The sequence below is a fragment of the Sciurus vulgaris genome (genome assembly GCF_902686455.1).
Source record: "Sciurus vulgaris genome assembly, chromosome: 2".
NCBI lineage: Eukaryota > Metazoa > Chordata > Mammalia > Rodentia > Sciuridae > Sciurus > Sciurus vulgaris.
Window position 1 is genome coordinate 54814328 of NC_136462.1, and position 19514 is coordinate 54833841.

At 33.7% G+C, this 19514-nt stretch overlaps 1 protein-coding gene across 2 annotated transcripts in view; it reads left to right on the forward strand.

Annotated features, from left to right (window-relative positions):
* MDGA2 (MAM domain containing glycosylphosphatidylinositol anchor 2) overlaps nt 1-19514 on the forward strand; it is a 780047-nt gene that overhangs the window by 516989 nt on the left and 243544 nt on the right. The gene's annotated exons all lie outside the window — the stretch shown is intronic.

A 19514-nucleotide genomic window follows, 5' to 3' on the forward strand; every position in this document is an offset into this window, starting at 1 on the left:
CAAATCATAGAAAAATGTGTGTGTGTGTGTGTGTATATATAAAATGAAGTAATGAAGTGCCAGATTTATTTGTTTATCATGCATATTTACCAATTGACATATGGCAGGGTCCTGAAGTCATTGTGATTACTACTCCCATTTGGAAGAAAAATTATATTAGTTCTTGATTGGTAAATTATTAATGTAGCTTTATTTCTCATAGTTTAAAAAAGAAGCCCATTACGATTTGTAAATTCATAATCTTAATAAGAGTATGTGTATTTTGAAATGATCATAATTATGGCAACTGAGTATAAATTATTTTAAATTTTTCAGATTATGTGTATTTACAACATAAGGGTATACAGGAATTATGGAAAAACATTTCATTTATTTTAATGTATTTCCAGCACTTACATGTTGATATCTCATAATTTCAAAGGCAAATAAGAATTAAGTAGATTACCCATATTAGGATGAAAAATGTATTTTGTACCTTCTTAAACAGTTACAATGAATTCTCTAAAGAAATGAAACAGTTGGGGCTAATTTTACATAATTATGTAAGCCCCCTTTTTTGTATGTTCAACCTCAGCATTTATAAAAATTATCCAATTAAGATGTTTTCCTTAAATGCATGTTACATTTAGAAACCAACTCATCACAAAAGTATTACCGGCTATAGAATTAGTGGAGACCTGTATCACCTCCTTTAATTCCTCCCCATCTCCCCAATCTTCTTTCTCTCTTTCCTCCCCTCTCTTCCTTCCTTCATTTCCTTCCTCTTCATCTCTCTCCAATCTGTACTAATAAATTATCATAGAAGAAGAATTTTAAAAAATCTCTCTTGTCTATGTTAGGCAACTATTCTCTTATTATTTTTTATAACTCATAGAGAATTTAAGATAAATGCCCAGTGATTACTATGAACTTCAGTGTAAAATGTCTTTATACTCTGGAACTTTCATGGCAGTCAAGGTTTAGAGAAATGCAACCTACTTACCTAGATGTTATGAAAGATAAATAATATTTTAATTATAGAAATTTTGATACATGTGGGCATGAAACAAAAATACATGAACATTTCCTCCTATGACACAAATAAGTGTGCCTTTAGTTACAGAAGGCCAACCAGTTCAAATGGACTTTAGGAAGCAGCAGCAGAAACTCTGACAAGTGTATTGGAGTACTAACCTCGACCATTTTCTTTAGCTGTATGGATTTTTCAGCTTCCTGCCCATAGAGGACAGCCATAAAATCTAGGTAATGGTTGGCATCATTTATCAGAATGTAGGTATGTTGTTTCACCAACAATCATGGTTTATAGGAATGACTCTCTAGTTTTGTTAGAAATTCATACTGAAAATATAATGATGTCTAGTATTAGTACAAGTGGGTTGCCATAGCAGGACACTACAGGCTGGGAGTCATAAACAACAGAAATTTATATTCCCATAGTTCTAGAGACTACAGTGCAAGACCAGGGTGCTGCCAAGGTTGTTTTCTGGTGCAGCCTCTCTTCCAGCCTTGTAGATGGATGCTTTCTGGATGTGTCCTCCCTCACCTGGCTTTTCCTCTGTTCATGCATGGAGGAAGGGGAGAGAACTCAGTATGCCTTCTTCATGTAAGAACAGTTTCCCTTTTGATTAGGGTTCCATTCTTAGGATATATTTAACCTTAATTACCTTCCTAAATGCCCTGTCTCCAAATAGAATTACAATGGAGGGTAGGACTTCAGCATACCAATTGGGGAAGGGGACTTTGAATTACTGAAAGTGCTCTTTGTGTTTAGGAGTGGTTTTCCTTTAAATTTCAGAAATAAGTTCATATCATGTTAGATCAAAGCAAGAAAATGACGAACATCTTATTCACTAGAAATTAAGGAAGGAATTATTTTGAGAGTACATCTGGCCTTTTATTCTTGGCTTTAGAGTAATAGAAAGAAAGCAACTCCAAGGGAGAAGATGAAATTTTAGTGAGGGACAAACATCACTTCTGTAATAGTGTCATCATTAATTTTTAAAGCCATGGTCAAAATACTAAAATAGGAATACATATGTTGTGTTAGCAAACCTATGCATTGTGGGCGTTTTTTTGTTTGTTAGTTTGTTTGTTTTTTCTGATTTTCTTGTTTTCATGATGATGAAATGATGTGAAATACAAGGAAAAAACACCCCATTTTCACCTTCCATGCATTCATATTAAAAACATGAATTCTTTACAGATTTTTTTTAATCAAGATAAGTCATGTTACCCAAACAACAGTATTTACTACTACAGACTCCAGTCTATGTTATTAGAATGCTGTCTTGGAGAAGGTGCTTCCTATAAATCTACCTTTTAGGATTCATATTATAAAATTCAAAAGTTTACTTTTCAAATTTTGGTTCTGCAATTTTGGGGCTGTTACTTGACTTCTTTGATCTTGTGTAAGTTCTGGAAAATAAAAGGAATAACAACAATAATAACAAATACACATCATTTGGGCTTGTAGGCTGTAAATTCTAAAACTATAAAACTTAGAAGAGTTTCTGGCAAATACTAAACATTTAGTAGGTACCAGTGATTGAGGTGTTGACCTAGATAATAGAAAGAAGGAATATAATCCGTGTCCTCAACCATCATGGTAAGATGATAACAAAAATCTGAAACTGAGTAGAATACTGTGTTCATCTCTTGTGACTCTTCTTGAAATAAATTTATAATTGTGGATTTAATTAATTATCAATGGATTAATTAGAAGTACATTAGATATTAATATTTTTTCAGAAAAATCTATGAAAATGAGTGCATATTCTGGGCATTTCTGTATGTAACTATTATTGCTAGAAATATTTAATGTAAAACATTTTTGTGAAATAAGTTTGTCAAGGAAATTGAAGAAACTTGCACAGTTGTTGACACGCAAAAGATTCTTCATTTTTAAGTGCTTTGTCACTTCCTCAGGTAATCAAACTCATATGTGCTCTATTCTTACTAATGTAATTTCAGAAATGTTAATTGTTGATGATTAGGCAGAGATTTGGGGACAACAGCAATGGTCATTATGGAGTTTTGACTCTGGCCTTCCTGAGTCAGTTTCCAGAGCAACAAGATGACCCAGATTTTCCAAAATTCTATTACCATAGTAACAGTAACAAGAAGTTTGCATGTTGCTGGAATCTCCTTATACCTGTATATTTTGTTATTCTAGCAATACATTTTTTAGGTTTCTGGTATTTAAATTTATTTTGAGACTATGAGTTTTTATATAAAATATCCCTCAAAAACTAGTAACTCCTCCAGAAGATATTATATTTCAGAAACAATGGATCGCTGAAAACAAGAAGATCAAAGAGACATTATTAGTCAAATGAAGGGAACCATTACTATGATTATTCAAAAAGAATACAAATTATTGAAATACTATCTCACAACACAACTTGGACCACATCAAATAGCCTGAGTGTAGCAAATATCTAGAATACTCAAAGATTATACTTTTTCTATTTAAGTATTTGTTATTTTAATTATATTAGATTATGACTAAAAAGCTTGGAACTTACTTATAAGAAAATCTTTATAAGCTCAGCCAGAAACATTGGCACATGTGTATAATCCCAGTGGCTCAGGAGGCTGAGGCAGGAGGATTGTGAGTTCAAACTCAGTCTCTGCAAAAGCGAGGCACTGAGCCACTCAGTGAGACCCTATCTTTGAATAAAATACAAAATAGGGCTGCGGATGTGGCTCCGTGTTCAAATCTCCCTGAATTTAATTCCCGGTGTCCCCCCCACCCCAAATCTTTATAAGCTCTAATTTTTCATTTTATATTAGTTTTAGTCAGTTAAATAAGGATCTACTAAAATAAAATAATAGGATTTTTTATAATTGTAAAATCATTTCATTTTTCTTAAACTGTTTCTAGATTATGAACTTGTAGACTATGACTTGTTTCTTTTCAAGCTCTACTAGTCTAGTGAATCTGCAAGAACGGTTTTTTTGTAGGTAATGATTCCATTGCTAAAAATGCAGTTTACAATTTCTTCATGGTTTTTGAACTCTTTACTTAAGAATATTTCTAGGATATTTGCTCTCTCAAGTCTATGAAATTTGATTTTATAGATTAATGGCTCTGATGATAGAGATACAGTAATTCCCATATGTATATGGAGGTACCTAGTCAAGTTTCTTATTTACCAAAAATCCTGGCATAGATTATATCAAAGTATCATCTCTAAGATAAGCAATCATCCCAGTTTGCCACAACTCACAGTTACAGATCCCAGGAAACCCATATTTCTGGGCAAATTAAAAAACCAGATCACCCAGTAGTTTAATTCACCATCCAGCCTACCTTTATAAAGGATGGTAATGTCCGTTGTCTTAATCTCCATTGTCAATACTGGTTTATATAAAGATTTCACCAACCATATATAAAGAAGCATGAGTGTGAAAGACCAGGTGTGGATTCTGGTTCTCTTCATAGTCCTTTAACTGTTTGAACTGACTTTGCTGCTAAATCTTACTGATAATGTGCTGTGGGATAGGTTACAGATTGATGAGATAACAGCAACCACTGTGTCATTTTATTTTTTTAAGCAAGACAACAATAGTAACAACAATGACAAAACAGAAGAAATAAGGTACAAATAAATAAATGCATCAGCACAAAGCTAACCTACAGTCTTAAGGTCCACACAAGCAAGATCAAGTCTTATAGAATTTGAGAATATTAATTCTTGATTGTGCTCTTGTCATGTTATACATGGTTCTTCAGTATCGTTAGCCAACAAATAATGTCTGACCCTAACACACCTGTTTGAGGAAATTTGCAAATACCGTGCTGTCAGTGTGTCAGTTTCCTACTTCCAGAGAAGAAGTATACATGGCAACTGCTCTCCTTCAAGCCCTAAGGCATTTAGATTAACATTTTTTCCAAAGAATCTTACTTCATTACAGATATTGCTAGAATGAGATGAAATTATATGTTTAAAGTGGTTGGCAAATGGGAGGCTCTTAGTTACGGTGTGGTGGTTAGTAAATGAAAATGTCCTTTGTAAAGAAGCAAAGAGTCTTTCTATAATCTCATCTAGCACAGTGGCTTCAGTGTTTTTAGTTAAATGTGAAATATCAATGATAGAACTTCTTAATATTTCTTAGCAGAAATATTAAATTGAAGTTAAGTTATAAACATTTTCAGTAGTTGGAGGAATGAGTAAATATCAAATATTGTATATTCATTAGAGATGAATTTTATTGCTGGTATGTATAGTAGAGTGAACATGCTCATTACATTAGTTTGGTTGAATTTCATGTGTGTGATTTTTTGTTTTGTTTTGTTTTGTTTTGGTACTGGGGATTGAACCCAGGAGTACTTAAACACTGAGCAACACCCCCAGCCCTTTTTAATACTTTTTAATATTTTTATTTAGAAACAGGGTCTCCCTGTGTTGCTTAGGCTAATTAAGTTAACTAAGCTAACTAAGCAATTAAGTTGCTGAGGTTGGTTCTGAACTCTCAATCCTCCTGCCTCAACCTCTCGAGCTGCTCAGATTACAGAAATGCACCACCACACCCAGCTCTATGGTCATTTTGTAATATACTATACTTATTCTCATAATGAAGAAATCTGAATGTGTTCTTACTATTCCTTAAAATCAAGCATTCTAGTCAATACCAGGTAAAATATGAATTTTTTAAAATATCCTACCAGTGAAATAGGAATTGATTATTATTTCACCAAAGAACACTTGAAAATACATTTTCTAATTTAAAGAATAGAAAAAATGCAAACAGCTGTCCTTCCAGTTAGGTCATAAATATGTTTTCTTCCCTGATATGCTGATATGATGAAATTTACATCATTTCTTTTAAGTGTTCTTGCTAAAATATTTGTGTTATCAAATCATTTTCTGACCAAGGTGTTAAATCATAAGACTGAGAATTAGTACAACTTAATGTAGCCTTGTGATCATTATTAGGCAGAAATGTGTGTGTGACAATTAGATGTAATTTAAAAGACATTCATTGGTTTGAGGGGAGCTTTTAGTTAAATTTGAAAAAGAGTCCATGTAAGTTCATGGATAAGGCATCCAGAGCATTGGTACAGGGAATTCAAAGAGAGAGGAAGGTTGGTAGAATGGGAAATATGGATGGACACATTACAGGGATTTTAGCTGTTCCCTCAATTCCTGAAAAGTCTGTTATAAAAGATACCTTTTAATTTATTTTTTGGATGACAACATGCTCTTCTTATTGCTGCTCTGTTGCTGTAGAGATAAGATTATGTCCAATTGTTTAGTAATATGCTTTAGCTTGTGTTTTGAATGGCATTCCTTTATGCTAGGTCCTTTGGTCACTCTGCTTGAGCTGCTGTAATGTTCTATTTGAACATTTTATTGACTGGATTATTCAATTACATACTATCTAGTGAATTTGTCATAAAGTCATTAATATTGATTTCTGATAGGCGCTTTGTGTAATAGGAGTTCGTTGATCATAACCTTGCCTTCTTGTTCTTTTAAGGATACCTATTGGCCCCATTTCAGGAGAATAGAATTGAATCTACTGACAATTACCTAACACTAGGGGGGAAAAGGAGGAAAAGAGGCTAAATTCTTTCTATTCTTATTTTGTTTTTCTAATTCTCTTGATCAGAAATACGTAATAACCAAAGGCCTTCCTCTTTCAATATTTTCTTTCAGTTTTAAGTTTAGCTCAGTCTGATGATGCACTGTAATGTCTTTTTTAGTTTGGGCGTAAAAAAAAAAGCAACGCGATGCAATATTCACATGCAATTATGATGCTCTGAACTGTGCAAAGATATGATACTGCATCTTAAGAGACCTGAAAACTCAGTGAATACACAGTAGAATGTATATGCTGAACACTGTAAGTTTAATAATCAAAACGTTGAACATGAATACCGGTTTAGAGAAGCACTGTTACATGCATACATATCCAAAGTTACAGAGTATGTGGTATGGATCTGACTTCTGAGTTGCAGGAAAGTTAACTAGGCAAAACAATACATATAAAGAACTTAAAATAAACCTATATTGAAAACAAATAGTATTTGCTCTGAAAAGATATTTCAGTAAGTCATTGATCAGACATAAAGAGGAAATATGGTTTTACCAAAATCTACATAAAATTTTCTAGAATTAAAATGGGAAATCTATATTTTCAATAGCTTTGAAAAATTAAATATTGACAGGATATTCTAGACATGTAAGTTATGTTTAGAGAAGAAGCGAATTAAAAAGTGACTCGGTGTTCCCTCATTCATTTGAAAATATGTTCAAAAAGATTTTATCACCTTTTAATTTTCCCTTAAGGACATTCCATTTTGTGCAGCTTGTTTACTTCCTCTACATATGTACATTGCAGTAATATCTCATTAAAAAATTCCTTATTATCATATAACAGCATTGTCTAGAACATGGTAACACTTTACTTAAATATTACCAGTCTGAAATCCCAAGAATTGTAGCTAACTTGACTTTTATTTTAATTACATGGGTAATACAGTATTAAGCAGCAATTAGTATTAATAGGAAATCAACCTGATACTTTAGCAATATCTATAATAAGGTCTGTGATTTAATGTTGTCATTTTCTCCATTGTAAAGCACAATTTTATGGTTTTGCAATTCAGTAATTAAAATTACTCTAAATAAAATCCATTTGTTTGGCATATGTTTATTTTTTAAAATATGACTCTCAAATAATATTTTAATTTTTTAAAGTAAATATAATTAAAATAAATTAAATATATTAAGCCATAAATTTAAATGATATTCAATTTTTAAATAATATTTCACTTTATTTTTGTGATTAGAACTCAATATGAAATCAATGCTCTTAAAATTTTAATTATATTATACATTATTGTTGACTAGTTACAAAGTTACAGGTGGAGGTAACTCATCTTGCTTGACTGAAACTTTATGTCCATTGATTAATGTCTCGATTTTTCTCTATACCAGCCCTGTCAGCAGTGATTCCACACTTCAGTCCTATGAATTTGACTACTTTATGTACTTTGTGGAAGTAGAATCAGCACTGTTTGTCTTTCTGTGACTGGCTAATTTATTATAATGTCATGCATGATAGGCACACTGTGTAATAGGGATCTGTTGATTGTAAACTTGCCTTCTTGTTCTTTTAATGGTATCTATTGTCCCCATTTTAGGAGAATAGAACTGAATCTACTAAGACAATTACCTAACATATGTTGCAGCATTTCTTGTGTGTAACCCATTGTCTTTATCCATTCATCTGTTGATATACACTTTGGTTTTTCGACTTCTTGGCTATGGTGTTGAAGTTTACAGAGGAGGAATAATATATCTAGAATCTTCATTTCTATCCTTTTGGATAAACACTCAATTTCAGAAGTAGACCTGCTAGGTTATATGATGGTCCTACTTTTAATATTTTGAGGAACCTCCATATGCTTCCCATTGAAGCTGTACCATTTTGCACTCTGAACAATGTGCAAATGTTCCAATTCCTACACATTCTTGCCAACACTATTTTATTTTAAAAAATAGTAACTATCCTTAGAGGCGTGAGTTGATATCTTTTTTTTTTTTTATTGTAAACAAATGGGATACATGTTGTTTCTCTGTTTGTACATGGCGTAAAGGCATACCATTTGTGTAATCATAAATTTACATAGAACAATGTTGTTTGATTCATTCTGTTATTTTTTCCCTTCCCCCCACCCCTCCCACCCCTCTTTACCCTCTATACAGTACTTCCTTCCTCCATACTTGCCCCCCTCCCTAACCCTAACTCTAACCCTAACACTAACCCTTCCCTCCCCCTCCATTATGTGTCATCCTCCACTTATTAGCGATATCATTCGTCCTTTGGCTTTTTGAGATTGGCTTATCTCACTTAGCATGATATTCTCCAATTTCATCCATTTGCCTGCAAATGCCATAATTTTATCATTCTTTATGGCTGAGTAATATTCCATTGTATATATATACCACAGTTTCTTTATCCACTCATCAATTGAAGGGCATCTAGGTTGGTTCCACAGTCTGGCTACTGTGAATTGAGCAGGTATGAACATTGATGTGGCTGTATCTCTGTAGTATGCTGATTTTAATTGTAGTTTTGAATTGCATTTCTCTGATGATTGATAACATTGAGTGTTTTTTCATATACCTGTTAGCCATTTATTTGTCTTCTTTAGAGAAATATCTATCTATTCAAAACTTTTGCCCATTTTAAAATCAGGTTATTAGTTTGTTTTTCTGTTGAGTTGTAGGGTTTTTTTTTTTAATATGTTTTGGAGATTAACTCCTAATTAGATATTAGATTTACAAATATTTTCTCCCATTTCATGGGGTTTTTTTCAATCTACTGATCGTTTCCTCTGCTAAAAAAGAAGAAATTTAGTTGAATATAACCCCTGCTTATTTTTGTCTGTTGCCTATGTTCTTTAAAAAAAAATTCATTTTTTAACTGGAAGATAAAATTTCATTTACCATGTACAGTATGAACTTTTGAAGTATATATACAATGTGGAATGACAAAACTTATATAATTAGCATACACACTGCTTCACATAGTTATTTTGCGGTAAGAACACCATATTAATACTCTGAGCATTTTTTTAAGAATATAGTTAACAATGGTCACCATGATATAAAATAGTTATCTTGAACTAACTGAAATTTTATATATACATATCTTCTTTTGAATAATGTGTATTCAGGTTCTTTGCCTGTTTTTTAAAATTGGTTTATTTGTTTTCTTACTATTAGTGTTGGAGACCCTTATGTATTTTCATTATTAATTCCTTATTGGGTATATATTTTGCAAATATTTTATTTTGTCCTATGAATTGTTTCTTTAATCTGTCAATAGTTCCTTTTCTGGTCCAGAAGATTTCAGCTCCACTATTTTAGACTTTGGAATCATGACAAGTGAATCATGATTCCACTTTACTTCTATATTGTCAGTGTTTCTGAAATTCTGACTTGGAAACAAGTTCATTTTTACACTGTCCAATAATCTAGCATGTCATAGATGATATTCATGTTATCCTTCTATTTAGAGAGGTAGTGCTAGTTCTTCAGGCATAAATATCAGTAAACATTTAATTAAACATGGAAATGATCAACTTTATTTTTTCACTCGGGGGTTTATCTACGATACTTCATATTCATCACAGACTGCACTGCCTAGATTAGAATCCCAGTTCCATCATTTGCTAGTTATGTTACTTTGGGCAAATTATATGAACTGCTTCTAAACTGATTTTGAGTTTGGTGTTAAGTAAGATAAAGTAATAATAATATCTACCTCATATGGTTAAGTTAATAACTGTAGAGCTTTTCAAAGGGTGCCTCACAATATTATGAACTGTAATTGTCTCCATCTATTTGCAGACATCACCAGGACAGAATTTTGTTTGTTTTGTTCTAATAACCCAATGCCTAGAACAAAAGCCTGGTTTATAGCTGATAATAAATATATCTTGGTATAACACTTTTTCCCTTAAACTAAAACATCAGATACATTCCCCTATTTGCAATTTATTATATTGCTAGCATTGATTGGGCTAATTAAGCCCCTGATGTGATTTTTAATCTTTCTTGTATCATGGGCCCAATTTAGACATTTGAGTAACCTGAGCATAGATATATTATAAGGTGAGGGTGTATGCCCAGGTGTTTTTCTAATCATGGCAGAAGTTTGCTGTAGGCAGTCCATAGAAATTATCTAACAGAATTCCCTCATTGGTAAGAGGGAAAACAGAGGCTCAGGAGAAATCTATTCAACAATATTCTCTAACATTAATTATGAGCAAACCACAGTCAAAATTACTATAAAACAAAGTTAGAGGATCATAAAGAATCATAATCAAAACTTAACCCTGATATGAAGTGTTCCCAGAATAGGTACAGAAAAGAAAGACTGTTCTTTATTAGACAAAATCTTTTAACCAAGATGAGAGTAACTTTTCATAGTGTACATAGTTAAAAATAATAAAGAATATGGCTGCAAGATCAACATTAAATACCTTAGAGGTAATGTCTTTATCTGTTCTGTTCTATGGTCTAATTGCTCTTACAATAAGCTTTAAATCTTTATTGCTTTGTTAAAGCCACTTTGAATTATCTACATACTGGCTCTCTTCTTTAAAAAAATTCCATCTGCCCTTTATTTTGTTTCCAGATATAAAATTTGTTTTAATTAACTGTAACTATTTTTATATTTATTATTTTTATAATAATGTTCAAGAGTATAGCTTAAGAAAGAATTAAGTAAAATTAGTAGAAATAATATATTTTTGTGAGTAGTGTACAAAATTTTGATAGAGGAATTCTTTACTATGTTCTTGCTAGTAATATAAAATAAAGATAAGTTCAAATGGGTGAACACGAAAGAACTGGTAGGTCTTTATAACTAGTATTTTTCAATAAATGATAAAAACACTGAATCCTATGTCACATTCTTTCACACTAGCTTTGCTTTCCTTCATCATTTTTTTTTTGTTGTTGTTGTTTAAGATTTCTGATGATAGTGGAGAAATAGGTGGAATTTCTGTTCCCTAATTTTAAGATTTAATGTTCTTTAATTCAATAAGACTTTATTGAGCACCTTATTTGCCAAATTTTCTTCTGGATTATGGTGATATAAAAAAATAAAAATACTACCTTTTTCACCCTGATATCCCATTTCTAAATATCTTACTGTGTTAGGATAGGTATTCTCATGAGCTGTTTTCATAGAAAGGAGGAATAAAATAAATCAGCCTGTACAAAAACTAGAAATTTGTGTGAAGAATTGATATTAATATCTGCGGGGGCGCCTGGCTCTTCTTGCAGTGCTTGACAGAGTTCCACTGAAGGATGATTGCAGAGACTCATCCTAAAAGGATTGTAGCCAGATGTATGCCTCCCTAGCTTGGATGTTATTCTGTGGAGTTTTCCTAATAATATATTACTCACTTCAGTCTGGGGATCTTGCTAGAAGTGATGGGAATAATTCTACAAATTTCCAGAAAAACATCATGGAGACAAAACACATGTTGAAATCCTGTGATGTTAACCTCACTACAGAAGAATGTTTTTATTATGTTAAAAATCAAACACTGCATTTACTGGCACAGCCAGACCTGTTGGGGCACAGAAACTTATAGATAACAATGTTTCCCCAAGTTCTAAGCACAAAGCACCTTCCACAATAGCTACTAGATATGGACCAGCTTATTTTATCAATGGCAAGCCCTGGTACCCCCCTAAAGGAAAGCCTCTGGAGAAAATAGTTATAGATCTGCCTTTATCTCCAACAGGCTGGTTAAATTCTAACAATGGTTTTGTTTATGTGTGGTGGTGAGGTAAGAGAATAAGGTTTCACAACATTCCTTCCTTCCTACAAAGACTATATCACTCCTATAATAAATGTTGGTACACAATAACCATTGGGACCACTGCCCTCCTGTAGCCCTTAACTCAGCAATTTAGATATTAACCAGATGGACCTAGTAGAAATGGTCACGTGAGATTACTTGTCTATTGCTTTAACCGCGAGAATAATAAGAATAGTCTTATGTCACATAGAGTCTAGATATTAAGGAGATAAACATTGTATTAGCTCACTGACGTAGTTAGATATGCTTAAAACAATTGTGATTAGGTAAGGATGATCTGTAAGGTTACTGCTTTCTCATAATCTTTCGGTTCCTTGTTAAGAACAATTCCTGCCTGTGCTTTGGAAACTTCTTTGATTTTATTAATCACAAGCCTGTCATCAAAGCCTGAAGAAAAATGTATATAAACCCAGTCTTCCCCAGAATAAAGTGGGAGTGATTGCACCAGAACTAGAGTCTGTGTCTTTCATTCTCCATCCATCGCCGACGCTGTCTCCCCGCGCCCCGTTTACCTGTGTGGAACCCATGGACTCCTGCAGGGCTGGACCCGGGCAAATATCTGAGCATGATAAATTACTTGATGACTAGTTTACCAAATGGGTAAGCACTTGAAGAGAATTCCAGGCATAGAAATAGCAAATTTATCCTCTGCTGATCTACTGATGAAGGCAACTTTGAAACCCAGAACTGCTCTTAAAATTCTGGTATCTTCTGTGAAGAACAAGAATATTGTATGGACCAAAAATTTCTTAGTTTAAAAAATTTAATTTGGATTATCTTTCCATGAGTGGTGATCATCTGGGATTATGGAGCAATAAATGAATGCTCAGTTTCTTGTAAGATTGGATGAGCCCACATCTGCCAAGACTTTTTCCACTGTGGAAGAACAGTGAAGGACTTTTTGACTACAGGAGAGAGAGAGAGTGTGTAGTGCTAAAGTTTATTTTCATCTTATCTTTTTAGAACTTATGAAGATCTTTCTGTCTATTAGGATTAGTATGATAATTATTAGCATAACTTATTGACTGTGATCATCTTTTCACATGACTTTTCCTTACCTTGGAACATTAGTTCCGTTTCTACTTTTTCCATTTATCTTGGAAAATTAGATCCAAATGTATCATTCCTTAAATTTGTAAAATCTCATTTCACTGACAAATATACCTTCCAGTAATTTCCTTTACTTTTTGTGCTCTGATAACATAAACATCTGGGTCAAGGATCAGAAATACATGTGATTTCAGAGAAGAGGCAGGAGATGTCTATGTGTGAAATCACTGAGGACAATAGGATTCATTAGGAGAGAGCTGACTTCTTGTCAGGTTATAAGATTCTGAGTGCAGGAAGTTTTGGGTTGTTTAGTTCATTGATATATCATAGATGCATATCATGGGACCTGAGACATAGTAGATGCTCTTTTAATACTTATTCAATAAACAAATATTATGTTTTACTAGGGATAATAAGGAAGGCCTGAAGTCATGCATTCACTGATAATGATAGCAGTAATGAAATTGACAGTAGTTACTGTACTAGCTAAAACCAAAACAAAACAAAAAGCCTATCTAGGGAATCTCTTGTGTGAGATTCATGGACATATGAACTGATCTCTTCTCCAACACTTTCATGAGATTTTCCATGAAGGAATGTACTGTGCCTTCTTAATATATTCCAGAAGTATGCATTCTGTAAACATTAAACCAATGAAAAAAGCATGTTGTCTTCAATATTTGTAGCAAAGTTTCACTCCTGCATTAAAAAGTACTATTAAAAATACTATTTCAAATATTGCCATATTCTGGAGCATCATTTTAAATACAATTTCCCTGTGTGATATCATTCTTGGACTTCATGAGAATTAATCAATGTGAATGATAATATTTGAATCCCCACATAAATCAGTAGGTTATTTTGAGTTTTCAATTCAACTTCTAATATATTCTCTCATTTTTATTTTGTGAAATGTTTCCTGCTGCACAAGCAGCATGAAATACCTTTTTAAAATAGATGTCAGTATAAAGTTTGAGAATACAGTGATATCTTTATCTCAGTGAAATGACTTGTTCTTCCAAGAGAAACTTTTCCCTATTTTTTTGAATCTGTAAGCATGGTTTAAGCATGTTTCTCCACATACAAGCTTGACTTGTATTATTTACATCTATATGTGATCTGCAGTTTTAAAAATGGAGGCTCATAGAACAAAAGCAGAAAGTTAGTTTGTTATTATCTTCTTTCTTTTTCAATTTGTATCATGTTTTCATTCATTTTGTACTTAATTCCTGTTCAATAAAAGTGTCTCCTTCCTTGTTCTTTCTTCCTTATCCTTTTCTCATGATCTGCATGTAGCCAAATATTGATCATTGAATTCACGTGGAAACAATGTCATGCAATACCTCGAAGGCCCTGCCTTTTCTTCTTAGCCTCTCCTGAAGCTTACTGCAGTTTCTATGGACGGGTTCCACATTCAGTATACTCCTAGATCTTAGGATGCAGCCAGAGTGTGAACCTGAGAAGTTAAGGCCCACCGAGAGAGAGTTGCTAGTAAATAATCCAGCGAGTCTCCCTGCTCCTCAGAGGGAGAGATCTGAGCCTGGTTTCCCGTAGTGATAACCCACTCATACCCTTTTCTGTCATTCTTCCCTTCCCTAGCTCTTTCCTCATCTTTTTCAATAAACCTTCTGTGATCTACACCCAGAAGAACTACTGAGTCAGGACCTATCTAGTGGGAACTTAAACTAAGCAGATACTATCCTTCCTGAGCATTCCCTCCCCCGCAAAAGAAATTCATTTTCATTTATTCTTTCTCCTTCTTTATGATTTTCTCTATGAATGAGGTTAGTTTCTAATATTCAGATTACTTCTATTCAAACACATTTTACTCTCCCTCAGGGCATGTAGTGGGCTTAATATGGTTGTTAATGTTAAACCAATTTAACCCAAGAGTCTAGCTGGAAAGTGGGACATTTTTAGAATTATAGGTCCCAGATCCATAGAATGCCAAACTCTGTAAGAATATGAAGATGATTAGCTCTGCACTATGTTTTCAGAGTTTTAAAATGTCGTTTATATTCAATAAACCTTACAATGTTACGTAGTGGTAAAAAACAAACCAAATCTAACACCCAAGAAGTTATTGGCTTTTGCTAAAACAGTATTATCCTCCTTCAGAATGTACTTTAGTTAACACAAACTAATTTTTACATAATACCTCCAGAGGATCTGATGGTGGGCTGGGTCATTAAAAGTTGAAATGAGCATGAATCCTAGTCAACAAACTCAGACTTGAAAGAAGTGTATCTGTCTTTATTACTCATAATTCTACTTTCAGTTTCTTCAAACCACTTATTCTGCCATACTTTCAGAAGTTTTATCTCAGTTAATTAGAAGTTCCCATTTTATGGGATGACTCAAACTAAAAAGCTTTTTCTCAGCAAAGAATACAATCAAGGATGTGAAGAAAGAGCCTAAAGAGTAGGAGAAAATCTTTTCCACACGCACTTCAGATAGAGCCCTTATCTCCAAAATTTATATAGAACCTATAAAACTTTACACCAAAAGTACAAAGAACCCAATCAATAAATGGGCCAAGGAACTGGACAGACACTTTACAGAAGAAGACATACAGGCAATTAATAAATATATGAAAAAGTGTTCAACATCTCTAGTAATTAGAGAAATGCAAATTAAAACAACTCTAAGATTTCATCTTACTCCAATTAGAATGGCTATTATCAAGAATACAAACAATAATAGATGTTGGTGTGGGTGTGGGGAAAAAGGTACATTTTTACATTGCTAGTGGAGTTGCAAATTGGTGCAGCCACTCTGGAAAACAGTGTGGAGAATCCTCAGAAAACTTGGAATGGACCCACCTTTTGACCCAGTTATCCCATTCCTCGGTTTATATCCAAAGGACTTAAAATCAGCATACTACAGTCATGCAGCCACATCAATGGTTATAGTTAAAGAAACTGTGGTGTATATACATAGTGGAATATTATTCAGCCATAAAGAATAATAATATTATGGATTTGCAAATAAATGGATGGAATTGGAGAATATCATGCTAAGTGAAATAAGCCAATCCCCAAAACCCAAAGGCCAAATGTTTTCCCTGATAAGCGGAGAATGATATATAATGGGGGTGGGTGGGGTAGGGAGGGAGAGAAGAATGGGGGAACTTTAGATTATGTAGAAGGAAATGAGAGGAAGGCGGGTATGAAAAATGGTTGAATGAGACAGTCATTACCCTATGTACATGTATGATTACACAAATTGTATGAATCGACATCATGTACAACCATAGAAACAAAATGATGTACCCTATTTGTGTACAATGAATCAAAATGTAGTCTGTAAAAAATTAAAAGATAAAAAAAAAAAAGTTCCCATTTTGTTTAAATTAAGAGTAGGCCATGCTGAACCACAGCTTGGAGTGTGAGGCCTCGATCTCTGGATGGGCCTGTTTGCCTGGATCTCTATCGTTTCTGTTGTCCTGGCATGTTCTGGTCTGGCTGGCCTCTTTGCTCTTTCTGTTTCACCAATGTGGGGACTGAATGCTCTTTCTCAGGGTCATGGAGTCTTCCCATGAGAATACTATGTCCTTGTTTGTCTGGCCAGGAATATTCAGTGGCCTCATACAAAGAAGGGACACACAGATCCCCTGTGCTCATGAGTATCCAAACCTTCAGGTGGTCTAAGAAACCAGTTATCGCTCTTAGATTCTCCGAAGTATCCATTGCTCAACCTAAGAAAAGTTCTCCTTGCTAGAAAGAAAGGAGCTAAAATAAACACTGGAAGGACTCCCTTTTTCAGAGATAGTTACTAAAATATACTTTCTATAGTTTAGTTATTAAAGTTCTATTATGAGTTTACCATTTTGACAGGGCACAGTGGTGCACACCTGTAATCCCAGCAGCTCAGGAGGCTGAGATAGGTGGAGTTCAAAGCCTGTCTCAGCAACAGTAATGTGCTAAGCAACTCAGTGAGACCCTGTCTCTAAATAAAATACAAAATAGGGCTGGGGATGTGGCTCAATTAGTCAAGTGCCCCTGAGTTTGATCCCTGGTAAAAAAGAGTTTAGCATTTTGGAAAATAAGAAAATGGACCTATTTGCCCTGCTGTATTTTTCCCTTTTTCCCATTTTTGTCCTTCTGCCACATCACATCTCTCCCAGGACCAATAATAGCTATCTACTTATACATCATCGCTTTCTCTTTCTCTCTTCTATTTTGCTAACTATTCATCCATGTACCTACCTATCAATCTGTTTATCTAACATTTCCACCACAGGGCACAGGAAGCATGCTAAAATGTTGTATGCCTGTCTTAATGAGGAGTGTCAATCTCTGTGACAACTGCTAAAGTAACTGTGCCTTCCATCAGGAAGTGCTAGAAAATTACCAATCTGAAATTCTGACGGGCATCATAGTCATTTGTAACCACTATGTATAAGATACGTATTGTCTATAAGTTGGTGGTTTAGTTGGAATTATTTTTATCAGGTTTGAGCTGTGTTTTGGCAATAATTATAAAACATGTTTAAGATAATCTACAACTTGATTATAAAAATGCTTCACATAATTTCAAGGATTTCAAGGATTCCTTTTGTTTATGTATTTCACTTTTTTTTATATTTAACACATAAAAATTGTATATATGCGTGGGGCCCAATGTAAGTCCATACCTATATGCAATACGTAATGATAAAATCAGGGTAATTAGCATTTCCCTAATCTGTCAGCACTTATCATTGTGTGCGTGTGTATGTGCTAGGAAACTGAATTTTTCTAAAATTTCTGTAAAATGAACAATAGTTAGTGTGAACTCCAGTCCCACCCTGCTACAGAACACTGGTTCCTATTCCTCCTGTCTGGAAGTATTTTGGTACATATCATCTAACTTTCCTCTGCCACCCTTTTTCCCTACTCATCCTAGCCTCTATGTTTATGAAATTGTATCCTTTTTTTTTTTTTTTTTTTTTTTTGGTTTCTACAAAAGGGTAAGTGGTGGCATTGGTCTTCTTTCACTTCCTATAAAATTATTTTGTCTGATGAGCATCTCAAATTGTAATACTGTCCCATTCAATGTTTCTTTTGTCCCATATCAGCCTTCATGTCTATTATTTAAAAATCAACTTAAATTAATAAATTCTCACATGTTGCTATGAAGAATGAATGGGCATCTACATCCTATAACTGTTTTAGAAGAGTATATGATTTTTATGGTAATAAGGGAATTTATGACCTCTAGGATTTTCATATTTATTCTTAAATGACAATGTGGCAATTCCATCAATATATGCTATAGTCATATACATATATTCAGGTATATACTTGATATAATGAGCTTCATCTTTCTTCATGTCCTATATGCCTCTATAAATACAGAAAAGGAAGTCTGTAGTGCATATTCTCAGATGTGATGGAATAGTTTCGGGACACCAAAAAAAATAGCATTTACCTAGCAAGTGACGAGAGATCCATGAGCTTTTAAAAATCCTCTGAAAATATTGAAATCTTGTAAAACAAAGGGTTTCAATTTACAAATAAATGCAATATAAAGTGAAATCAATAAGTGCTTAAATGTTTCTTCTGTATGTATGGATAAATTTAAATGTTTTATACAATATGGTACAGGACCTCTAAAAAGTCAAAATGGTCTTAAAATGTCTCATCCATCTATAATCAGAATAGTTTGATTTTGTAGTGAGTGTGCATTTTATACTGCTCATTCATTTTCCAATTTATTGCTTTTGCCTACTGATATTTATTAGGCACTCACTATTTACCAAGCTCTGGGCAGAACTATGAGGATGGTAATAAAAAGAACGACCAAAGAAAAAACTTATTCTGTGCGTATTTTCTCTTAGGTACTATCGTAAGCACTTTAAACGTGTTAAATGATCTTAGTAAGGAAGTTACAATTATTTTCTTTATTTCAATAATAGGAAAATGAGGCACTTGGAAGTGAAATAACTCACCCTGGTTCATGTAGTTATTAAGTGACAGAGTCAAGACTTGAAACCAGGTACCTCGCCTCAGTGTTTGTGCTCCTCCCATGTACCTCTCACCCCATATTTTAGATAGTGAAGTCAGGACACTGGCTGAAAGCTCTAGTGGAAGCCAAGGAAATGTTCCACCGTGTGATGGAGAAGGGG